This window comes from Nycticebus coucang, chromosome 1 (genome assembly GCF_027406575.1).
Source record: "Nycticebus coucang isolate mNycCou1 chromosome 1, mNycCou1.pri, whole genome shotgun sequence".
NCBI lineage: Eukaryota > Metazoa > Chordata > Mammalia > Primates > Lorisidae > Nycticebus > Nycticebus coucang.
Genome location: NC_069780.1, coordinates 136,997,993 through 137,021,784, shown reverse-complemented (window position 1 = coordinate 137,021,784; position 23,792 = coordinate 136,997,993). Strand labels below are relative to the sequence as shown.

At 43.5% G+C, this 23,792-nt stretch overlaps 1 protein-coding gene across 1 annotated transcript in view; it reads left to right on the top strand.

Annotated features, from left to right (window-relative positions):
- The window catches only part of MAP1B (microtubule associated protein 1B), a 104,147-nt gene that overhangs the window by 49,747 nt on the left and 30,608 nt on the right, over window positions 1-23,792 (top strand). The gene's annotated exons all lie outside the window — the stretch shown is intronic.

Genomic DNA, 23,792 nt, shown 5'->3' with positions numbered 1-23,792 from the left:
TTTTTGGCCTTACTGAATGTTTTTGGTCCCATTCCAGTTTGCTGTTAACAACTTCATCTGTTTGTAAACAGACTCAGAGGTAGTGTCTATATAACATGAAGGGAGGCTTGGCAACTTGTACCTAATTAGCCAATCAATGCAGATGGTCATGGGCAGGCAAGAGTCCATGAGATTTATTATTCAGTGGCCCCCTGCTCAGCTGGGCTCATGACCACGTGGACAGGTGCTCTTAGAACAAGGCCTCCAAACCTGGCGATTGTGCCACTCTTTGTGACCAGGTTTGGGAAGTTTAGAAACCGCTTCTTGTTCACTGGGGCCTCCCCTGCCCAGATCCACTAGCTCTAAGTGTCGCTGTAGGGGCAGAGCTTCCCGCTGTTCAGTCCGTACATTCCTAGGAATGGGCATCCCAACAATGCCTATTAATCTTTGCTCTTCTTGAGAGCGTCTTCTGGACTCCTTGATCGGGGGAACATCTGGCCTGATAAATCCAGGTGCATTGTAGATTTTTAAATGTCATCATGGGGTGCTCCAAAGCCTAGATTATTCTAGACTGTAAGTTGAATAATAGATTAGGCGTTTTTCTGAGCAGAGTATATATCCTGCTAGGGGAAGGCTGGATGTCGTGGGGAACTGGAGGTGCATTCTCACCATGTCCTTCCATACTGTGTCCTTTTGCTGGCTTAGCACTTGGTTAGATACTAGCATTTATTATTATTATTATTATTTATTTTTTGAGACAGTCTCACTCTCTGCCTGGGGTAGAGTGCTGTGGCATCATAGTTCACAACAACCTCAAATTCCTGGGCTCAAGAGATCCTCTTGCCTCAGCCTCCCGAGTAACTGGAACCACAGGCATCTGCCACAACACTTGGCTAGTTTTTCTATGGTGCCCTCAATGATGCTTGGCTAGTTTTTCTATTTTTAGTAGAGACAGGGTCTCACTCTTGCTCAGGCTGGTCTCCAAGTCCTGAACTCATGTGATTTACCTGTCTTGGCCTCTCGCAGTGCTAGGATTACAGGTGTGAGCCACTGTGCCCAGCCTAGTATTTATTGTTTTCTTAACTTTTTTTTTTTTTTGAGACAGTCTTACTATGTCACTCACAGTAGAGTGCTGTGCCATCACAGCTCACAGCAACCTCCAACTCTTGGGCTCAAGCAATTCTTTTGCCTCAGCCTCCCAAGTAGCTGGGACTACAAGTGCCCACCATAACACTCGGCTATTTTTTGTTGCAGTTGTCATTGTTGCTGACCTGGACAGGGTTCAAACCCATCTGCCTCAGTGTATGTGGCTGGCACCCTAACCACTGAGCTACGGGCACTAAGCCTATTTTCTAAACTTTTTATACCTGAAATATGGCCTCACCAACTAAATTATTAATTTCTTTAAGAGTGGTAATCCCAGGTTTCATACATTTAGCTCCTCCCAGAGTGTGTATAGCAGAGGGCTAGCTGGGTGAAAGGGCTTTAGTGCTAGGCTAAAGACCTTGGATTTAATCCAGAGGGAGCTGGGGAGCCACTGGTGGTTCTTGAGCTGTGGGCCTACTTGATGAAAGCAGGGTTTGAGGGTGTCATTTAGGGACAATGTGTTGGTCCAAAGGTGGAGATTGTGGTTTTGTATATTCTTGTCCTTGGAAGTTTCTGGTAGTTGTATTAACAATAAAAATATGTGGCGGCGCCTGTGGCTCAAGGAGTAGGGCGCCAGTCCCATATGCCGGAGGTGGCAGGTTCAAACCCAGCCCCGGCCAAAAACCAAAAAAAAACAATAAAAATATGTGACAAATTAAATGAAAATCTTTCTGTAAATAGGGCGACATGTTTAAGTCTGTACTAAGGTACAGCCCTTCATGGAGAGATTATGCAGCTCTCCACAGCGTCACATCTGAGGCCTCTGTATTACTAGCCCAATGATGTTCTGATCAACAGTGGCTGTTTTTGAGACATTTCCTAAAATCACTTCACTTATTGAGTTTCCTCCCCACTTTTGAGTAGTCTTTTGGTAAAAAATATGGCAGAAGAGATAGGTGATGGATTTTCGTTTTGCATGCACAGGACCCCCCGTCTGCACCTCTGCCCGCCTTGCCTGCCTCTCCCTTCCTCTGCTTCTGAAACACTGATTTGTCTTTCAGCACCTGCAACACCCACCACCCCTGCTCCTCAGCCTCACTTCCTTATGTACTGAATTCCTTAAGCCCCCTCTTGGGATAAGCATTAAACTTAGGAGAGAAAACCAAAATCTGTATAACTTGTGGACCAAGAATACATTAGATGAAAGCAGGAAATTTCAAAATTTCATCCTCTTAAAAAAATAAATAAATAATGTAACCTGGAAATAAAACACCAAAGCCACAGAATGAGAACCTTTGTGAGCTAACTGAGCAATAAATGCCTAAAATATGGTAGAGATGCCTGAGAACAGTGGAAAGGTGAGCTGTGGATTTCAGATCCCAAATTTTAGGGATGTTATTGATAACTCAGGTTTGTACAGTACTTACATGTGTTAACCTCATCTCAAAGCAACCTGCCATTATTTCCATTCTGCAAACCAGGAAACCAGGACTTGGTAAGATTCAGGGTTCTTCTGGTTCAGGCTTCCATTGCATTTCTGTGCAGTGTATGGGAACCAGATAGACACACAAGGCCACAGAGCAGGACCAGAGTGCCCCAGATTCACCACTGAGCATCAGAGCAGAAAGGGACTCAAGAGCAGCCAGTTCACACTCGACTTCCCTTATGCCCCCTCCCATTGTACAGATAAGGAAAGTAGGGCCAGGGAGACCATATAAGTTGTAGCAGAACTGTGAAGCAGCATAGCATGGACTAGAAATGGAAGACCTCAAGCCTTCTTGGTTCCTAGTCCCTGGAGGAATATTGCAGAGAGCAATGGATTATAAATCAGATCCCCACACCAGCCCAACTGGCCAGTGACCAGCACTTAGCGCTTAGTATGTGTTAAACAGATGATGGATGATTAGCTGATTTGGAGTGTAACAGTATGCAAATCAGCGCATTTCTTTTCTATCTGTCTTGACCTGCTTTTCCTGCCTAAGGACTTTATTTTCCACTCCATTTGGATAGAGAGAGTAATGTTTGTTAGACTCCCAAAATGATCAGCTGAGAGGCCCTGTGTGTGTATAAAGTACCATTAGTGGTATTATTGAGTTGTTTTTCTGTGCTGCTGTGGGTTAATCAAAGGCCTTTGTCATTGTTGTTGTAAACACAAATCTCCAACTTATTGTTTAGTTTGTTGCTTTTATTAACATATTTGAATTGCAAATAGCAGCAAAACACAGGTCAGCAGCTGCAGCTGTGAGATGCAGACAGTGGGAGCCCAGCTACAAGGTAGAGATGGGATTCCTGGGGACAGGGAGCCATGGGCTTCCATAGTCTCCCCGGGGACTGATCCCAAGGGTTGCAGGGGAGTCTTGAGGCCAGATGGACAGCAGAACCTAAGGAGTGATTGATCTTAGTTCCTAAAAGTAAAAAAAAAAAAAAAATGACTGGACGGCCCACACCTTCCTGACAAGATTCGCAGCCATCTCCTAATGGATCTTTACTGTCAAAGCAAAGCCAAGCCTTCCAGTAATTACTTCTGGACTGTGGGAAACGATGGCAGTGAAGGAAACATAAATGTAAAGCACTTTTAACAATGCCTCACCCATAGAAGGCAGTTGCTAAATGCTGGCTATAATTACTTTTTTGCCCCTGATTTTTATGATAGTCCTTGTGATCAGATGGATTAGTAAGGGATAGTAGGAAACTCTAAATGATGCAAAATGAACCCCAAATCTTGTCCTCATTTCATGCAACTATTTAGGTGATTAAAGCAATTAGAGAAAAGAAAGAAGAGAGATTTTGGAATAGCACAATGGGTGTACAGGGGTGCTGTCTGTGGCTGAATGGGGGAGGTTGTCAATGGTTTTGAGCTATGTAACTTTGGATGACTAACTTGGAGAGGTCCACAAACGGGCTGGTTGGTAAAGAAATGACCACTTGAAATTTTGGTGGTTTTCTAGTGACACACAAAACCTGGGCTCAGTAGAAATGAACCAAGAAGGCAGCAGGTGAGATTGAGGTAATAAAAAACTAATGCTGCTTTCTCTCCAGGCCTCTCACCTGGAGAAGCAGTTTGGGAGTCGTTGCTGGTCAGTGGAAGATATTTTCTTTGGAGAAAACCAGGACATCTTCAAGAGGGGGAGAGGGAATTTGGACTCAGGGCAGTTTTATATAAAATGTATATAATTTGATTTTTAAAAGGTTCATTTTTGCGGAAAGTTAGGGATTTGGGCAATATGCCCAATTCTAATCACTGTAGTAATTATAGGGACACCCACCTGCCAGGCTCTTGACAAACAAGACCTTGCTTGCCCCATCCTCAAACAGCCCTGGGAGGTGTGGATGCTGTTATTCCCATTTACCAGGGAGGAACCAGAGAGAGAGATTAAATAATCTGTCCAAGGTCACAGCTAGCAAGTTAAAGTGCTGAGATTTGAACTCAGGTTTGCTGGTCCCCAAAGCCTCTTTCACTGCCTCTAGGAGAGAAGGAGCCTTATGCAATTAAGACTGAAAGAAAAAAAAAAAAACAGTCTTTGATGAAAGGTTATAGAAAGATGATCATTCTTTACAGAAGAAGATTGTTTTGCTATTAGTCAAAACAATATGTTACTTTTCCAATATCCTGCATTTGGACTTGCTTTTTTCAACTCCTTTGGAGGTTCTTTGGGATCACTTTGGAGAAAGCAAAAATGCACAGTGTCTGGAGGTTACTATAAAGGGCAGATGGTATTATAGATGCAAACACAGGGAAGAGTACTATGAGGTGCCCATGTCCTGAGGACTGGCAGGTAATTAACGCTTGGCCATCTATGTGCGTACCTGCTTTAAGTTGATTGTCAGGTGTATCATTGTTGAGAAACACCATTATGCCAATGATTTAACATGTGTCCTGGAGAAGGAAGGCCCTTTTAGGCTCTTTTAATGGTCAATGAAAAGTTGGCATTTATGGATTTTAGAGGGTACCTGCCAGGCATTAAGTGATAGGAATAAAGGGGCCAGGTGAGGTGGCTCATACCTGTAATCCTAGCACTCTGGGAGGCCCAGGCAGGTGGATCACTTGATCTCAGAAGTTTGAGACGAGCCTGAGCAAGAACGACAACCCGTGTCTACTAAAAATAGAGAAAACTAGCCAGGTATTGTGGTGGGGCCCTGTAGTCTCAGCTACTTGGAAGGCTGAGGCAAGATCACTTAAGCCCAAGAGTTTGAGGTTGCTGTGAGCTATGATGACACCATGGCACCCCAGCCAGGTTAACTGAGTGAGACTCTGTCTCAAAAAAAGAAATAAAGAAAGATGGAAAGAAAGAAAAGGACATTTATGAAGATAAAACAGAAACTTTAGGTGACCTCCAGAAACTGAAGAGTTTCAAACCAAATTTACATTTGAATCTGAGTCTACTTTTAAAGGGAATAACTTTCTATTACTGAATACTGTGAGGTCAAAGGCCTCAGGCATGGTTGTTTTATTTATTTATTTATTTATTTCTTGAGACAGAGTCTCACTTTGTCATCCTTGGTAGAGTACTGTCACATCACAGCTCACAGCAACCTCAAACTCTTGGGCTTAAGCGATTCTCTTGCCTCAGCTTCCCAAGTAGCTGGGACTACAGGCGCCTGCCACAGTGCCCGGCTATTTTTTAGAGATGGGGTCTCGCTCTTGCTCAGGTTGGTCTTGAATTCCTGAGCATAAGCGATCTTACCACTTCGGCCTCCCAGAGTGCTAGGATTACTGTGCTCAGCCTTGGCTTAATTGTTCTAACAAGAGAATGGGTGGCGGATGGCACAGGCGGCCTCTAGACTCATGAAATAATAATTCCACCTGGCAGAGGACGGGCACTGTCAGAATTCTAACCAACTAGCTTTTTATCTATTGCCTTATCTTTATCTAGCGTCTTCTAGAACTAAAATGTCTTGACTTTGGAGGAAGGTAAAAATGTTTTTGGACAGAACAAGAGAAGAGATTTCAACCATTTCTCTTCTTTCCTTTTTTGTACTTCCATTTTCAGTTCGAGTATAAAGGAGAATGGGAAAGCAGGAGGGAAGATGTTATTGTGGATCAGGGACAGAGAACAAAGGGCGGTTTTCAGCTGGATGCTGGAAACTAAAAAAAAAAACCTCCTCAAACCAAAAAATTTCCTCTAGTCACTTCCGAGCTGTTTTTGAAAAGTCTCTGAAAAGTGAATAACATCTTTAATCAAGAGCAATAGTATTAGGTCTTTTACTATAAGTTATACTTTTCTATGAGCCTGTATTTACTTTTCCAGGCTAGAAATAGCTAACGTTATTTAAACAACTGTGACTATTGTCTAGGAAATGAGTGTAGGCTGGGAATAGCCTGGCTGATTACACTGTTTAAAAATAAGCCTTATTTTTTGCAATCCCTTTTGGTAGGAGGGGTTCATAAATGTTCCTGCAATTGATTGTTCCATGGCACCTTCTGTTTATATCAAATTGGTAGTTCATGATGTGATCATTTTATTCTGTAATATATCATTTTAAGTCTATTAAGGAGTGAAAAGAGCTAGTCCTATTCTTGAGATAGGTATATAGGCAACATTGAAGAAGACTTGTCAAAAAACTCTTAATCCTTAGACAGTGGAGAATAGGGCACATAGTAGAACCCACCCTCTCTGCTATGGGGACGAGATTCCTCGGAGTCATTTGTTAGAGACTGTTGTAGAATCTGTCTGGGGAGATCTTCAGCAGTGAGCTGGACTGACCATGGAAGTCAGTGGCTGTTCATTGATTCTGAGCCACCAAGTGTTACCAGGGTGGATGTACTTGTCTTGCTTTGGGCTGAGAGAGAGCTAGAAATTTTGTAGCTTAGAAAGACCCAAAACACAGGCCAGGTGTGGTGGCTCACACCTGTAATCTTAGCATTCTGGGAGGTGCAGGTGGGTGGATCACCTGAACTCAGGAGTTGGCGACCAGCCTGAGCAAGAGCAAGACCCCATCTCTATAAAAAATGTAAAAATGAGCCAGGCATGGTGGGACATGCTAGTAGTCCCAGCTATGGGTTTGAGGTTGTAGTGAGCGATGATCATGCCGCTGCACTTTATTCAGGGCAATAGAGTAAGACTCTGCCTTGAAAAAAAAAAAAGATAAGAAAGAGTTCCCTGCTGCTCTAAACAGTTTTGTAAATCAAATAATTTTGTTTTCTAGCCTATTTCTTTTCCAAAAGAAGGGAAGCTGTATGACCAGCTCCAGGCCAACAATTTTAGCCAGATGGATGAGAGTTTATGTTTTTTGCCATCATTGACCCAAATAGGTAACCTAAGAATTGAGCTAAAATTGCTTCTCTTGCAGCCCATCTGTGGCTTCCAATAAGTAATCTGAGCAGTATCTAGATTAAGAATCAAAGATACCTTTTGTGCCACTGGAGATGAGGCCACTGACTACGTTGTGGAGTGCAGACAGGCGAGGAAGGTGTCTGGATGACAGCCGTGAGGCGCGGGGTCTGCAGAGCACCTCAGCCTCCGCATCGGCTGCCTTGGGGAGGATGGGCACCCAGGTGCACACACACTACTCCCAGCTCTGCCATTATCTCGCCATGTGACTTTGGACAAGTCCCTTAGCCTTTCTGAACCTTAATGTCTTTGTAACACAGGGGTTTGGAATAGATCCATCCAAATTCATGTTTCTGTATCCCTGAGTTACAGGTATAGGACTTCTAAGTGGACTGTATTTCTGCACCCCAGAGACATGTTTCCAGTGGCTTGTCACTTCCCTGCTGGCTGGCACCTCACCTCTCACGTCACCAACCACCCTTTAGGTCCTAACTAGATGTCATGTGTATAGCAAGCCTCTCAAAACCCCCCACACACCTCTGTGGTGTTCTTCTGTCCTCCTGGCTACAGCGTGTCTGTACTCAGAAGGCAGGGACCATCTTGTTCTTTTGGTTAACCCCATCCCGCAGTGCCGAGGGTCAGCTCTGTCAGTATTTGGTAGATTGAATTACACCCAATCATGGGATAGAGCAAGGCTTCTCTGCCCAGTCGTTTGTTCTTGTTCCCACATTAGCCTCTGGATCCTTTCCATGCTTCTTTTATTCTTCCTTCTCCTGGCTGGAAGTCTTTTTCTGTCATTCTGGAAAACTATCCTTTATCTCCCCCCCCCCATTTTCTAACTTGTGTAAGCCCCTTAAAGTTGTCTAATGTTACAAATCCTAGTGATGACTATGTTGATAGGTAATGTCCTTAATTTGATCCAAACCATATTGTGGAATTTGATAGAAGGAAGAGAACTTTTTCAGGGCAGTTGTTTATTATAATTTCAATTTCAAAGGTGGTTATAAATCACTGAAGCTTAGACTTGAAAGAGGCCTTTAGAGAAGCTCTGAGGGAGGTTACCCCTCCACCCAACACTAGAACAATCTCCAGAACAGAGGTTCTCAAACTCGCCTGGTGATCAGAATGTTACTCTGAACTTTTTTCTTTTTTAATTTAAAAAAATTAAAAAATTTTCAGATTAATATAAGCGTGCATATGTTTAGGTTACATTATTTCCCTTTGTTAGGTAAAGCCCAAGTTGCAGTTGCGTCCTTTACCCGGGGTATGCGCCATATACCTCTACACTGTGCCCATTAGCTGACAGCTTACCACACTCCTTGCCTTGAATTTAAATGTGTTTTTCTCTCGATTGGGCGTGTAGTTATTCATATATTAGGTTCGTATTAATATTCAGTACATTGGATGCTTGCTTTTCCATTCTTGTGATACTTCACTTGGGAGGATATTCTCCAAATCCTTCCAGGTAAATACGGAAGATATAAAATCTCCATCTTTCTTTATGGCTGAACCCCCAAGCTTTTTTCAAACACCCTGCCTTAAGTGATTCTGATTCAACCAGACCAAGTGATATATAATTATAATAAGCACCCCGTGTGCTTCAGATGGTCGGCCGGAACCGGGAACACCTTTTTAGAAGTGCTGACAGGTAGACCAGCAGCTCTTGGTTTCATATCTGTCTCCACGGTGGATGTTTTTCTAACCCTTCAGACCTCCAGGCCGCTTCCTCTAGTTTCTGGAAATGTGCCTGGACTCTAAAACACTAAAATTACCAGTTGGTTGGATTTAACACCCACATTTTACCATTTGTAGGTAAAATATAGTAATTTATTTAATGACTAGATTAAATCAGGTATCTATTTTTAACAACTTATTCTCAGGTATTTATGAATAAGTGCAATCATAGCTTATGTGGGATACATTTAGGCAATTGTTTAAAAATACTGTAACTTTTAGTCTGAATCAGTCTCTATTTTAATCTGCCTTATTTGCAAGATCTCTTTTCAACTATTTGACATTCACTTATTTAATCAATATTACTGTACTCGAACTGCCATTCTGATTAGGACAGCTTTTTCTCACAGTCATTTCCACTGATGAATAATGAATGACTGCCTCGCTTCTGCTATAAGACGGCACCAGGTGCCATTGTGAAAGCTGGCTTCTGCCACCTGAGTGGGCCCCAGCCCTGAGCAGGCAGAGGGACACAGCATGGTGTTGGTGACCACAGATTGAACACAGAGCATTCACACAAGTCTCCATAGTGGGGGTATTATCTCTCCAAGACTTGTAGGACAAGTAGGAAACAGCCAAGTAAATAGCAGGAGATGAATTTTAATCTAGAAGAAAAGAGCAGCACAGGCAGAGACCCAGAAAGGCCAGTAGAAGAGAACAACTTCAGAAAAGTGCGGGTGGTTTCCTGGGGTTCCCTTCTCCCCGGGGTGAGATGAAGTTTGAAATGGGAAGCCTGAGCCATGTTAAGGAGCTTAGATTCATCTCAAAGGCTCTGGGACATCTGAAATGTATCTAAGAAGGAAGGCGGCAAGATGATGTTGAGGAGTGTGGGGAAGATGGGGTAATGTCAACACTTACAATGTTCTCACACTTACCTACCACTATCCTTCTGATGCACATGCTACCTGATAACTCATTTGCACCTCGCAGCAACCCTGTGAGAGAGGCTCTATTATTATTCTCATTGTACAAATGAGGCTATGGAGTTATTGGGAAGTTAAGAAACTTACATGGAGGTAACAGCCAGTTAATGGTGGAACTGGAATTTGAACCCATGAAGTCTGGTTTTAAAGTCTGAGCTCTTAACCATAACGAAATTTGTACATAAACAGTTCTCCTAGCTGTGATTTATACAATGGATTGGACAAGAGCCTACCTGGAGACAAAGAGACCAGGTAAGAGCTGTTATTTCACATTCAGATAATAATTGAGGTTAGGAAGGGGACAAGGGTGACATTATTTGTGTCGTGAAATTTTTTACCATCAGCTATGGGTTAGAATGTTTGGGGTGTCTTGAGTTGAGGAGCAGTATTCCTTGGGCAATACTCATTTGGCTATTCTCTGGGTCTCTTCTTAGGGCTGCTGATGAGCTGGGTGGGACCATTTCCTGGGTGATGCTGCCATCTCGTCTCTTGCCAGGTCTCGTGTCTGAGCCATAGAGCTCATGCACTGCCATCACAGAAATCAGGTGCAGGGGAACCAGGCCTCAGTTTTTCCCTCCAATCAACAAAGAAGATAGGATGTAGTTCACATAACAGTTTATCAAGCAGGACTACACTACTACCCTAGAGGGAAAGCAGTGTGATATACCCACAAACGTATACATCACATATAAAAACATGCATTGCAATTAAAGTGTTAAAAACCTCATCAGGGCATCAGCCCAGCCTTGCGTGCTGTCATCAGAACATGCACCACATGTTAGGAGATCTCATGGTGGACGAGCATGTTTAGTGCTATGATGGAGGAAGCTGCACAGGCTGACTGCAGAACCAGGTACACTGGGAGGGAGAAGTCATAATAATAACAAATATTTCAGTAGCTGCGACACTCCATGTGTTCTCCCTCAGAGCAACTCTCAGAGGTGGGAATTAATAGACAGGACTCAGAGCCACTTGCCCCAAATTACACAGCTGGTGAGAGGACTTGAACCCAGATCTTCTGGCTGCAAGTCCAAGCTCTGAGATTTTTGAACTGTAATATCCTAGCTGTGGTTTGGCAAATGCAGGAAAAACTGCATCTTTGATGAGGTGTATCCCAGCACCTTCAGCCTCAGAGAGTTTTCTCAACATTTTCTAGACCCCTTTCTAGCCTTGGGGGTTGGGGGAGGAGAGAATTGGCCACTGGAACCTTGATGGAGAGGAATGTCCAGGAACTTATGACAGGATGGGCACCTGTTTATAAGAATGTGTGTGACTCCATGTTGTCCAGTCCTCCTCCCCCTGCTGGACTAAGGCCCACTGACAACAGAGCAGCATTCACTCCCTAGGAAGGTTGGAGCAGACACTCCCAAGCTCTTGGAGGCATCTTCCTGGTCCTCCGCTGGCTCTGTGAGGTGACTGGAAGCCAATAAGGCCTTGTGATAATGTGAGGCCGCGTGAGTCCTCCCCATAGAAATCCAGCAGTGACAAGACTTGTCTTTATGGCTATATTCTGGTGACATATAAAGGGAAAGGCAAGCCCCAGGCAGTAGCTGGCTGGGTTCCAGAGTCAAAACTGAATTGAGAACTCATTAAGTACTACTTTGAGCCTGTAAGGCTGACTGGCTGCGCCATGGCTTGGCTGGGAAAGTTGACAGCGAAGGGAGGGCAGGGGCGGCATCTCCAGCTGGCAGGCAGGGGCGGCATCTCCAGCATGGCAGGCTGTGAGCAGGGCGGGGCAGTCCAGGAGTGAAGGGGGAACATGGCCTGCTGTCTGCCACGCAGACATGTTTGTGAGTGCACAAGTTTGGTAAAGCCACATAGTGTATGCTAATTGCTGTATTTTCTTCTTTTTTTTATTCCCTGTGAGAAATGCGTGATGTGAAAGCTTTGAAACCAAAGCGGCAATGCAGAAATACCAAAATGTTGACATTACAAAAAAAGAGAGAAAGAACAAAGGGAAACAGGGATCCAAACCTACCGATTCTGCTACATCAGCACCTCTCTGTGCCATGCAAGCCTCATGCAGAATAAATGAGCAGAAGGGCAGGATTTCCCATGTGCAGTGATCTTCCCAGTATCTGTCCTGTAGTTTGAAATTTGCTAATTGGATTTTTTAAAAACTAGAAGCAAAAATTCTACCTCCAAATGCTGAAGAGTTAGCAAGTTCAGATGAAATTCTGGAATAGTTATTACAGCTTTTAGAAAATGTTAATAAGAAAGCGTGAGCTGGTTTTTTCTTCTTCCTTTCTAGACAACACCTCCCAGTTGACCACAGACTCAGATAAGAAGTGGGAAGGGTCCACCATTGAGCCCACTTACTTAATTATTTATTATAAGTAAAGGTACATGCAGAATTTTTTGTGTGTGTGTCAAGCCACATACCTCTAGTATTTCATTAGATACCCTTTGGAGACTGTCATTCTTGAAATCAAAAAAACAGACCAAAATGCCAAAAGAATGATTTGTCTAATGAAGCTGTGGAGTACACAGACATTTCATATTGAAAGAAAAGGGACCAGAGAAGAGATATATATTTTTCCTTTATCATTGACATCAAGGTCCGAAGAGTTGAAGTATTGGTAATGGACTTTGTCTCTTTCTACCAATAACCCTTAATTTTCTTTTAACTGAAAAAAAAAAAAAATGAAATTAATTGTTTAGACTACTTTTGTAGATATGAAACAAGAAATTCCACAATGAGTTTGATTAGCCCTATATAGGCAATGCAAATATTTTTCAGACCAGCACAAATAACACATGAAAGCAACAGGTTATATCCTTTAAGAATTGTGAGAAAACAGTGAGCTGGAATAGCCATTGGGCAACTGACCCACAGAAAGCCAGCCAAGCCCTGTCCCCTCAGCTTCTGCCCCTGGCTGCTGTCCCCTCAGCTCCTTCCGCCAGCCAGCTGGTGCTGCTCGGCCAAGGCCCCGAGCTGAGGAATGCCTCGCTCACCGCCTGCCTTTTCAACCTTTAATTTTAAATCTTTGCATTTTCCAGATAGCTGAGTTTGAACCGAGCAGTAGAGCCCTCTGCAACTTTACTGCACTCTGTTTCAACTTCCAGCTTCTCCAGCAACAGCCTCTGTTCAAAATAAATAAGGTGTCAGCCTTGCTTTCTGAGTAGGAATCAGATGTTCTTTCTTTTAGTTGTACTCGGGGGAGCCTGATTTAGCCCATTCTTCTCCAGAGCTGGCTGACTTGTTGGCATTTTTACAGGGTCAAAATAAACTCCCAACTTACACTATTTGTGAAACAGCAAAGAAAATGCATGGTAAGAATTTCGATTAGCATACATATGAATAATTACGTATATCCCAAGTGGATTAATATATAAAAAATACCTAACAGAGACTAATGCAAGGTAGGAACGGAAAAGTGATTTTATGCACGCTACCTTTCTTTTGAGAAACTGTTACTTCTCATGGAAATTAAAATGCAGGTTCTTTTTTTATTCAAGAGCAAGTTTTCCCAGAGTGCTCAGATTATTTTTCCCCTCCCAGAATTTATTCTAAACTGGAATTTCAGTCTTTCTTAAAAGACAGATGAAGACAGAATGTACCTATTTTGTCTGACTTGCTCTTTGTTCTAGGTTTCTGACCTGTTTCTTGGGAGAGCAACATCTGTTGGTTCAGAATACATTTATTAGTACCTTGAAAATACCTGATGGCCAAATTTCACTGCATCATGTCAGAAACAAATCTCTGTTAAATAAACATTAGTTAAATATGTGGCCCTGGATTTAATTTCTTTTGTTTGCTACGTCACATTTTCCTAAGTCTGTAGCTGTATCTGTTCAGCTATAGTCTCCTGGAGGTCAATGATACTCATTTTAAAATAAATTGTTAGGCCAGGTGTGGTGGCTCACACCTGTAATCCTATCACCCTAGGAGGCTGAGGTAGGAGGATTGCTTGAACTCAGGAGGTCAAGACCAGCCGGAGTGAGAACAAGATTCTGTTTCTACAAAAAATAGACAAATTAGTCTGTGTGGTAGTGCACATCTGTAGTCCCAGTTACTCAGGAGGCTGAGGCAGGAGGATCACTTGAGGCAGGAGGCTGAGGTTGCAGTGAGCTATGATGAAGCTGATGCACTCTAGCTGGGGGTGAGACTGTCTAAATCAATCAATCAATCAATAAATATTGACAGTAAGAAATGAACCTTCCCCAAAAGGTATGATTTAGTGACATGCCATAGCACCCTGTTGATGGTGACTTACGAAACTTTCTAATGAGGCCTGATCTTAGTTCCTGAAGGGATCGTAAGGGGTGGGTGAATGACCAGAGGCAAAACCCAACACACTTATGAGAAAACCAAACAAATGCAAACAACTCCTGACACTTCAGGGCATTTTTGGCCCTAACCCACATGAAAAGAGCTAGATAGTATTTCCTTTTTAATTATTTATGTATGGCATTGGGCTTTCTGCTAATGATGGCCCAGGTGTATATTTTTCACATCCTGAAGGTAGATCACCTGATTTTCTCACTTCCAAAGGCAGCATTTCAATTAAACTGTTTTTAACGGCTTTTAAAAAACTGTTAAATTAAATCTCACTCAGAAATGAAACAGGTGTTTGTGTGTGTTAATGTGGGTATCTACATTTTTAGTGGTCTTGTTTTGCAGAAGATCATTATTGCCTGAATTCTACAGGTGAAAGGCTTGGATCCCGGCTCTGTGAGATTTACATTAAAATTGCCACCTTTACAGGATGTTCACATGAGATGCTGTACATGGAAATATGTGAAAGCATTTCGTTAACTAAGATGTTATAAGTTAGTTGTAGGCATTAATTTGTAAATATCCAAGTACTTCAATTCCTCTATACAAGGTCCATTGCGTTTTCAAAGTTATCCTAGAAAAAGTGCTATCTAACCTCATTGCTGAATATCACTTTGAGGTACTCCTGTGGGAAGCTATGTACCCATGCCAGTTCCTAGTCCATCCTTCAAAGAAATTTTGAAACTCTTTTTCTGGAATGGCAGTGAGAGCCATCATCCTATGAGGTCTGGCAATTAAATTTGTAAACTCATCTTAGAAAAAGTGCTCAGTGCAGAGCTTCCTAGGGGAGTACTTTGAAGATGACTGTAGTTGATATCCAGGAATGAGGTATGTAGCACTTTTCTAGGTGAGTTCATGAACTTAATTGTCTGACCTCATATCTAGTGATACGGAGATCCTTAACCACTGTCAGAATTTGGGGGAAGAGACAACTCTGGGAATTGAGGTGGAGAGGGAGATATTCCCAAGGTAAATAAAACAAGAGCTGTATCTGTAAGGAATGGATTTAATTTAAGTAGGTATGTGACTTATTTTATGGCTCAGTAAAGGGTATTCAACAACACCAACAACACCCTTTATTTAATAGGTGCAATCTGCAAGTCAACTGTCCCACTGGTGGTGGGGGGGGGACAAGTGGGCATGAATATCTGATTTACTGAAATTTTTGTTTTTAGTGTAAATTAAATGAACAAATCAGCATTGTTAATTACCCATTTACTTTATGTAAGCTTTACTATATGGCTCATTTAAATCTGATGCTATTAAATGAAATAAAAAAACTTGGTGACTGACTTGAACACCGAGAGCCTGCATTCTGGTCATCAAATTAAGATTCCTTGCAGGCCAGAGGGAACGGCAAGCTGGGTTCCACATCTCTTTATCTGCTCTGAAAACAATGGTGTACAGCAAGAAGGTCTACTCTGTGTATGATGTTCCTCAGAGAATACTACATTCGTTCATATACTACTTCCTTTTTACTATTTTAATAAAAGTCATACTGCTGCAATGTGGGCTTTGGATTTGGGTGAGGGAGGAGAGGTGCAGGGTTTAGTTGGAGAATATTCTTCTACTAAATTTCTCCTGCCCACGAGAGGAGCTGGAACTAGCCTATACGCGGGAGCTCATTGTCCTGTGTTAGATCCTCTGAAGGCGTGACAGTCGGAGTAGTTAACCTGACAAGACTTTATTGCATGGTCCTCTTTACTGTCTAGGAAATGGGGTTAAAGTATCTAAGCTTTCTGTTCCTGTAGCTTACCAAGTCTTCAAAAATGGCACCCTTCTCCTGCCATTTATTAGGACAACGTGCAAAGAATGGAAGAGGATTAAATGAAAAGGCGGAGGGAAGATGTACTTCTTCCCTGCTCAGAAAGAGAAAAATGTGAGCAAATATGATGGTTGTTCTCGAGCTACTTGTGAGATTAACACGGTCAAGGATGGAGCTTACAGATGCCATAAACATGTTGAAAGACCACCCATGGGCCACAGATCTAAAGAAAAGGTATTTGAAAGTGGAATGACACCCCTGTAATCCTAGCACTCTGAGAGACTGAGGCCGATGAATTGCTTGAGCTTAGGAGTTTGAGACCAGCTGGAGCAAGGGCAAGACCCCATCTCTACTAAAAATAGGAAAAACGAGCCAGGTGTTGTGGCAGCTGCTTGTAGCCCCAGCTCCTTGGGAGGCTGAGGCAGGAGGATCAGCAACCTCAAAAGCTTGGGCTTAAGAGATTCTCCCGCCTCAGCCTCCCAAGTAGCTGGGACTACAGGCGCCCGCCACAACACATGGCTATTTTTTTGTTGCAATTGTCATTGTTGTTTAGCTGGCCCAGGAGGTTTTGAACCCACCAGCCTTGGTGTTTGTGGCTGGCACCCTAACCACTGTGCTACAGGCGCCGAGCCTTGAGCACAAGAATTTGGGGTTGATGTGAGCTACGACACCACAGCACTCAACCCCAGGGCAACAGAGTGAGCCTCTGTCTTCAAATAAATAAAATAAAATAAAATAAAAATGGCATGAGCATGCTTGGGATTCAAATAAAGTCAATTCAGAAAAGTTGAGAACCCAACTCTAAGTGAGACATCATTTTGGTTCCCTAGACAGGGCATGTAACTAAGGGCAGAGAACAAGAAAGAAACAAGGAATCAGGGCTGTTCCCCAGCTGTGCTGAGAATCACTCTTCAGCCCTGGGAGAGGGCAGCCCCAAGGTCACTAAGAACTGGCGTCCTCTTCTGGGAAGTCAAGCAGCCACCCATGATGGAGTGACACAGGCACAGGGGATGTGGAAATACACGGGTGCTGACGCTCAGTGAGTACAGCCCAGCCATCTCCTCCTCCCTGTGGAACGATGCAGTGTGTAAATAAACCCAGTCCAGACAGGTCCCTCGGGGTGGGCTAGGCCTTTATGTCAAATGCTGTAAAGATACGACTAGATTTATTTGTGTCATCCCAAGCGTGGAGACTGCTCCATTACCACTGCAGATGGTGGCAGCTGAGGTACCACTTCAGCCAGGACCAAGTCTCACTTCTCTTGGGCCTCATCTTTTTAGATCAGGATCTCACCCTTAAGGAGTCCCTTCCTGGCAGATCAGCAAGCTGGTGGCTGTGTCCCAGCTCCTGCTGGAAGTATTGTCCCCTTAGGACTTCACTGGGAAGAAATTAACTTACCGATTTTTCCCTGGCCTAGGACTAACGGTTTACCCAGGGATGGCAGTTATTAGATTCTAGGTGTAATGTGTCTTATGTCAGCTATTTGTATTTTTATTTCTTCTGTTTCTTTTTCAATAGCCAAGAACCAAAAAAGACTGATTTGGTTTTTGTTTTTACGGAAGCTTCCGTTGAGGGGGAACAATAGTGTAATGATTTGGTCCTGATAGTAACAGATGAGGGTGAAAGGGCAACCATTTTCCTGGATTTGATCAATGGCAGGAATTTGATGGCAAATTAAATATTGGATAAACCTGTCAAATGATTCTGAGAATCAATATTTACTGGAAAAGGTTGTTTGAGCCTTTAATGATCATATTTGCTCTCATGGGAGATAATTTTAGCATTACGTTCAGACCTTAGGAGAATAATGCATAAAAACAATATGAGGATGATTTTAAAGGAGGTCACTTACTATGTGGTTATTGATCAATAGAACATTCATCATCTACAGTGTCTTGTTTCTCAAAGAATGGACCACAGAACCATCAGAATCACCTGAGAGACTGCAGAAATGCAGACTCCCAGGCCCGCCTGCTGCTCCTGGACCAGAGTATCTGCGGGTGGGCCATGTGGATCTTCATTTTCCTGCACTCCTCTGGGGACTGTGGGGCATATACAATTCTGAGAACAGCCAGCCTACAGTCTCTCTCCTCCACCAGGCAGGTGTTTCCCAAGCCCCTGACAGAAATAAAGCCATGTCCAGAGGCTGAGCAATGTATCATAGCAGTTTATAGGGAGGGCAAACCAAGAGTATTTTTGATTGAATTTGAAAACCAGGAATGAGTTACTATTGGATTATTTAATGTCTTTGAAATATTCTGCCTGACTCTGCTCCAGGCAGAGGTGATTTGTGAATCAGAACATCACTGCAGTATGGGTCACCTCGGAGGGGATAGGTCAGTGTTTTACAGCCTTTTTTATCTCAGGGAACACTTGAACCTATAGTTAAACTTCTGCGGGAAGGAAATTATGTTGATCAAAAAATGAGTAAAGATACTTACTATGCTTTGAATTTCTTTTAAAAATAATTTAATTAATGGCCCTTAATAATTTCCGCTGCACACCTAAGATCCTCTCATGGCATGCCAGTGTGCACAGCACAGCAGTTGAGAATCACTGGTGTCGGTGAAGGGGACAGAGTTGGCATGGCCCCATTATTACTTCTCTTGGCTCTTTCTCCATCACTGACCCTGACTTTCTCCTATCTTTGCCTGCCCTTTAAATAATGACATGTCCCAAGACTGTTCTCAGAAAGAGGCCCTTCCTGTGTTCTCCAAAAGCATCAACGCTTCTGGCCCAACCTGTCACCCAAGCATCAGATGCCTATCTCTGCTTATTTATTGGGCAGAGCCACCTGGATGTGTCACAGGGACCTTACACTCAGAATGTCCCAAACCAAACTCACTGTCACCTGTCTACCTTCCTCCCTTTAAAATAGCTTATTGGTTAAAAGCCTGGGCTCTGGGGCCTGACCACTTTGGTCTCCATTCCAGCTCCACTAATTAGTAGGACCACTGGGCTCTTGCTCCACTGCCCAGAGCCTCATTTTCTTCATCTGTGAAATAGGAATAGTGTCTTTTTCATGGGTTAATGCAAAGGTTAAGGTAACAGACATAAAGAATTTAGGTCACTGCTGGACGCAGGGCAGGCCTTCAGGATACTTTAGCCATTTTTATTATTTATTCTTCTATCAAATGTCAGTCGAGTGCCTGCTCTGTGAGACACTGCTTCTTTCTGACTTAATGATTCCCGAATTAGAAACTGCCCAAATGCCAGGTCTCCTCACTAATTAAGCGGTATCCCTTCAGGATAGGGATACTGTCTCATTCATATTTTAATCTCAATGCTCAGTTTATGAATATAGCACCAATTGGCCTGAATTAAACTCCAGAAAGCCGTGTTCTCTGTAAGTAATTCACACTGTTTCTTAAAACATAAGGAATACAAAGGCTGGAAAAGACCCTTATATTTTTTAAAAATGTCTCTAAGACCTACTCTAGTCTCAAGAAAGTGAGGTATAATTGTTGAACCAGGTGAAAGTGACATTTTTGAGGTAAAAAATAGCAGATATTGGTAATCTCCTGGTCTAACCTAATTCTTGGCAGGGTACCTGGCAGGTGGCAAATGTTCCTCAAAACAAAAATAATTCCCAAGCCTGTCTGCCAAATGGGGGGATTAATCTGTAACAGTCTAAGGAGAATGTATCTCAGATAAATCTTATTTTTAAAAAGTAAGGATTTGGGCCTTGCAAACTCTTAAAACAATCTAAGAAGCACATGGGGCAGTGAAAAGAATGGGATGAGGAGTCAGAGGGGCTGGCTTTAAAACCAAGTTCAATAGCGTATTTTATCTCTGTGACGCTGCCTAAGTCAACTAACTCTTATTAAGCCACCTGTTCCATCACTGTCAGTTTCCCCGATATATAAAATGGGAAGAGTTATAAGCATTGATGGTTGTAATGTGCAAATGAGGCAGCATGAAAATAAAACATTTGTAAACCAGAAAGTGCATCACAAATCAAAGGCAGCGTTTGCGTTCTCACACCCACTGCTGAATAGAGCTGGCTGGGACTTGTGTAGGCACAGCTTCGGCAGTCATGCAAATACAACAGTCGCCCCTGTGAGGCTCCTTCCGTACCTCCCATTCTGTGAGGTGGTGCAATTCTGATTTCTTACGTCATGGAAGTGGAGGTGCATGCTCTTCTCATGGGCTGTTGGGGAGGACGTGTTCTTCTTGGCTTCTGGATACCTCATGTTTTAAAAGCAGAGTCCTTTCTCGTGCATGAAGAGCATGAATATTTTCCTTTGTCTGCAGTAGCTTTTGTTTAAAGAACAGGGACGTGGAGCTCCCAGCTCATCTCAGCCTGGGAACCCTGTCACTGAGGCTCGCATGCATGGGCACAGAGGAAAGTGCTCTGTAAGTGGGGGCAGGAGACTGCTGTTCATTCCCGTTCTCAGACCTGGAGTTGGCTCCCTGACCACTGGTGTTGCCCTTCACTGGGTGTGCCTCTTTTTTTCTTTGAAAAAGGCTCCTGTGTATGGTTAACTTCTGTGCCATCAGCCTCGGTTTCTGCCAATTAAAGGCATCGCCGGTTCTCCTTAGGTGTTCTCCTGGGAACCAGAGTTTCCTCAACGCCATCTATGATATTTATTTCTACTTCTTTCAGCCAGAAGATAAGATAAGAAGCAAACTTACTTTTTCTACTCTCTTTCACTTCTAACCCTTGGTAGCCTTGATTCTAATCCCTTTGTCTTGAGGCCTTAAAAAAGAGAGAGGTGAATCTAAGAGAAGGGGCCTGGGAAGGAGGAAAACACCAAAGATGTTTGGTGTTTTGGAAGATGTAGGAAGCGGGTGGAACAAGAACCCTGCAGAAGGAGCTGAGCCTGTCATTTGCTGGCATCCCGTTCCAGGGTGTGCATGGGAACTTGGCCGTGAGATGCAAGAGGAGGCTCTCTCTGCCACAAAGCAGGGCCCACTATCTGCAATCCGAAGGCTCTGTTTGCACCTGCCTACCCCCAACAGAGAGACCCCAGAAGTTTGGGGGAGGCAGTTTCTCAAGGCAACCAAAGGTCAGGAAAACTAAGCACAAGATGGCAGAGCGCTGCAGGGAAGGATGGGTTGGAATGATGAGCTGACACCTGGAAAACATACCAAAACAATGACAACAAAAAAGAAAAGCGATGAACTGCTATAAGGTCCGGGAAATGTGGAGAAAATTAGGGATAGCTTCAAATTATAACTAAATTCTCTGTCACACAAAAGATATCTAAGGTAGAAGAAGAATATTGTCTAACTCCCTGGCAGTGATCAATTTATTTAAATTTAAAAACGTTATTTACAAAGTCTCTTGAGCTTGTTTGCAGTGTCTCTTTTTTTTGCAATGTTTGCAAAGTCTCTTGTTCTCAGCAAGCTAATTGGAGTTTTTATTGTCTCAAATCTTCAAAATTGGGAGAGCCATGGATTTAGGAACATACATCAGAAATGAAAAAGATGCAGAAACAAAAATTTATTTCCAACAGAAAATAAAGACTGTTTTCAGGAATATCAGGGGAAATGTGGGAGAGAATTTGGCTGATTGTTCAGTAGAAACCAAGAAGGAATTGGCCTTGAGGTGTGTGGGGAGTCCAATGTCCTCTGCCGGCCACAAGAACAATTCAGCAGGTTTTGGCTGACCAGCATCTGACCCAGGCTGCACATGTACCTCTTACAGAGGGGAATCTTGACATCACAACTTTAAAATATTTTGGATGAGAGTGGATCAGGAAAAGGAAGAAAAAGGAATACTGTCACAGCACTGAGTGGTCTCATGGAATAAGACGGGGGTCCCAGTTCTGCTTTTCCATAGCCTGCGAGGTCTTGGGCAAGTCAGTATATCTCAGCTCTTTGATTCATGAAGAGGCCGTAGCAATATTAGCTCCCCTCACTTCACAGAAATGTCACAAGGCACTACCTGATGGATAGAATGCTTTGAACACTAGGACGTGCTCTGTACACATAAGACTGTGTTACTGTGTTCTTGGGATGGACTCTGGAGACCAAAGGATTAGATGCTGTCACTAACCTTTTCTATAGATCAGTTATTTTTGATCCAAGGAGGATGGCACGTGCACATAGAAGGTGTTCCAACACCTTAAGGTGAGTGACCTTACAACCAGTAGCACGTTGGTTGATTACGCTTTTCCTTTTACCCACGTTTGCTGTTGGCTCTGAGACCCCAACCTAGACAAAGTCTGGGCTCAGACTGAGAGCTGCAAAAGCAGGTAAACATGAGAAGATGAGTCAAGTGGAGGAGTTAATTTGATGTATGAGGGTCCCTGAGAAATCAAAGTCCTTCCAGGGTTAGGAGTCGCGCTTCCTGAGAGGGAGGCCGTGTAATTTCCTGATAGTGCTTGGCTTTTTGTTTTCTGTCCTGGTGCTGTTGGTCTCTGGGAATCCGGAGTCTCCCAGTGCTTTGTTTTCTGGGAACGCCTCCGTGGTGGGGATGAGCCTGAGTTAGTTGTCTGGCCCTGCCTGGTGATCATGGCAGAGGTGATTCCTTCCTCCAGGGGAGTCAGAGGGAGGCTTCTGGTAAGCCCCATTGCCTGGATCATCCCCTGATCCCTCCCTGGAGCCCTGGCTTCCTTACTTGCTGGTACCTTCCCCCGCTTCTGAGAAGGGAGCTTGGGAGATACCTGCCTCCCAGGCTGGGACTGGGCCTGGGGCCTGCCGTGGGCCCAGTGCCCATTGCTGTGATGGAGGGGACTTCTCTGAGGGACTCTGGAAGAGAAGAAGACTCAGAAGATAACTTTGCTGATTCAGGGGTCTCTCCTCCCTCCATGCCAGCTCCCTCTTTTTCAGACCAACCACCCATTGGCTTTACATGTGCAGTTCTCTGGAAAGGAAACCAGGAAATGCTCTCAATTGAAAAGCTGCTATTAAAAGCTGCTGGGAGATGTGTTGGTAATTAATTTTTAGTTACTGTACCAAGCACCTTTCATTTCTTGTTTTCAGCAAGCTAAATTTTACCTTGGGGAGTGTTTTTTGCACATGGAGCTGGAGGGTCAAAACATCCACTTGGGTGAAGAGGTTGACTTGAAGAACCCTTAACTGATCTTCCCTCTCCTCCTGACTTCCTTCCCTCTCCCTCTCTCCCTCCGTCCCTTTTTCCTTCTAATGAAATCAGTCTTTGAAATCAAAACACTTTGTGCTTCTGGCCATCTCTTGGTCTCCCAAACCTCACTGTTAGCTAAATAATCTCAGTCCTTATCTCATGCATGTCCAACGCTGGAACCTTGACATTGGAAGTTTTTCTAGTGTTGAATCATAGTATCAAATGGCTTTTCTGAGGGGCCGTGGGTAAGAGCTGGAAGAAGTTGGTAGGAAAACATGCAGCATCGAGGCCGGGGCCGGGGCAGGGGAGTGGCAGGAGGGCTTCTCTCCCGGCTACAGCCCCTGCCCCAGCACTGACTCTCAGTCCTGGTTACCAGTGATTTCAGAACCCTCCTTATCTTCTCCCTTTCACACTAAGTAGAAGTAGAATTTCTATGTTCTTCTGAAACCAGTGAGAAGCCCGGTGTGTGTGTGTGTGTGTGTGTGTGTGTGTGTGTGTGTGTGTGTGTGTTTACAGGAGTCTTAAACTCTGTGGCAAAGAGACCCCACAAGCATCCTGGAAATTTATGTATGTAGAAAATAACATTTTTCTTGAAGAGATTTCAAAATCATGTGGATTTTAGTAAAAAACATAAACCACTAAAACAGCTCAACCTTAAAAAACACATATATTCAATTAATCTGTCAGATTTTTTAAAAAGGGAAAAAAAACCCAGCAATAACTG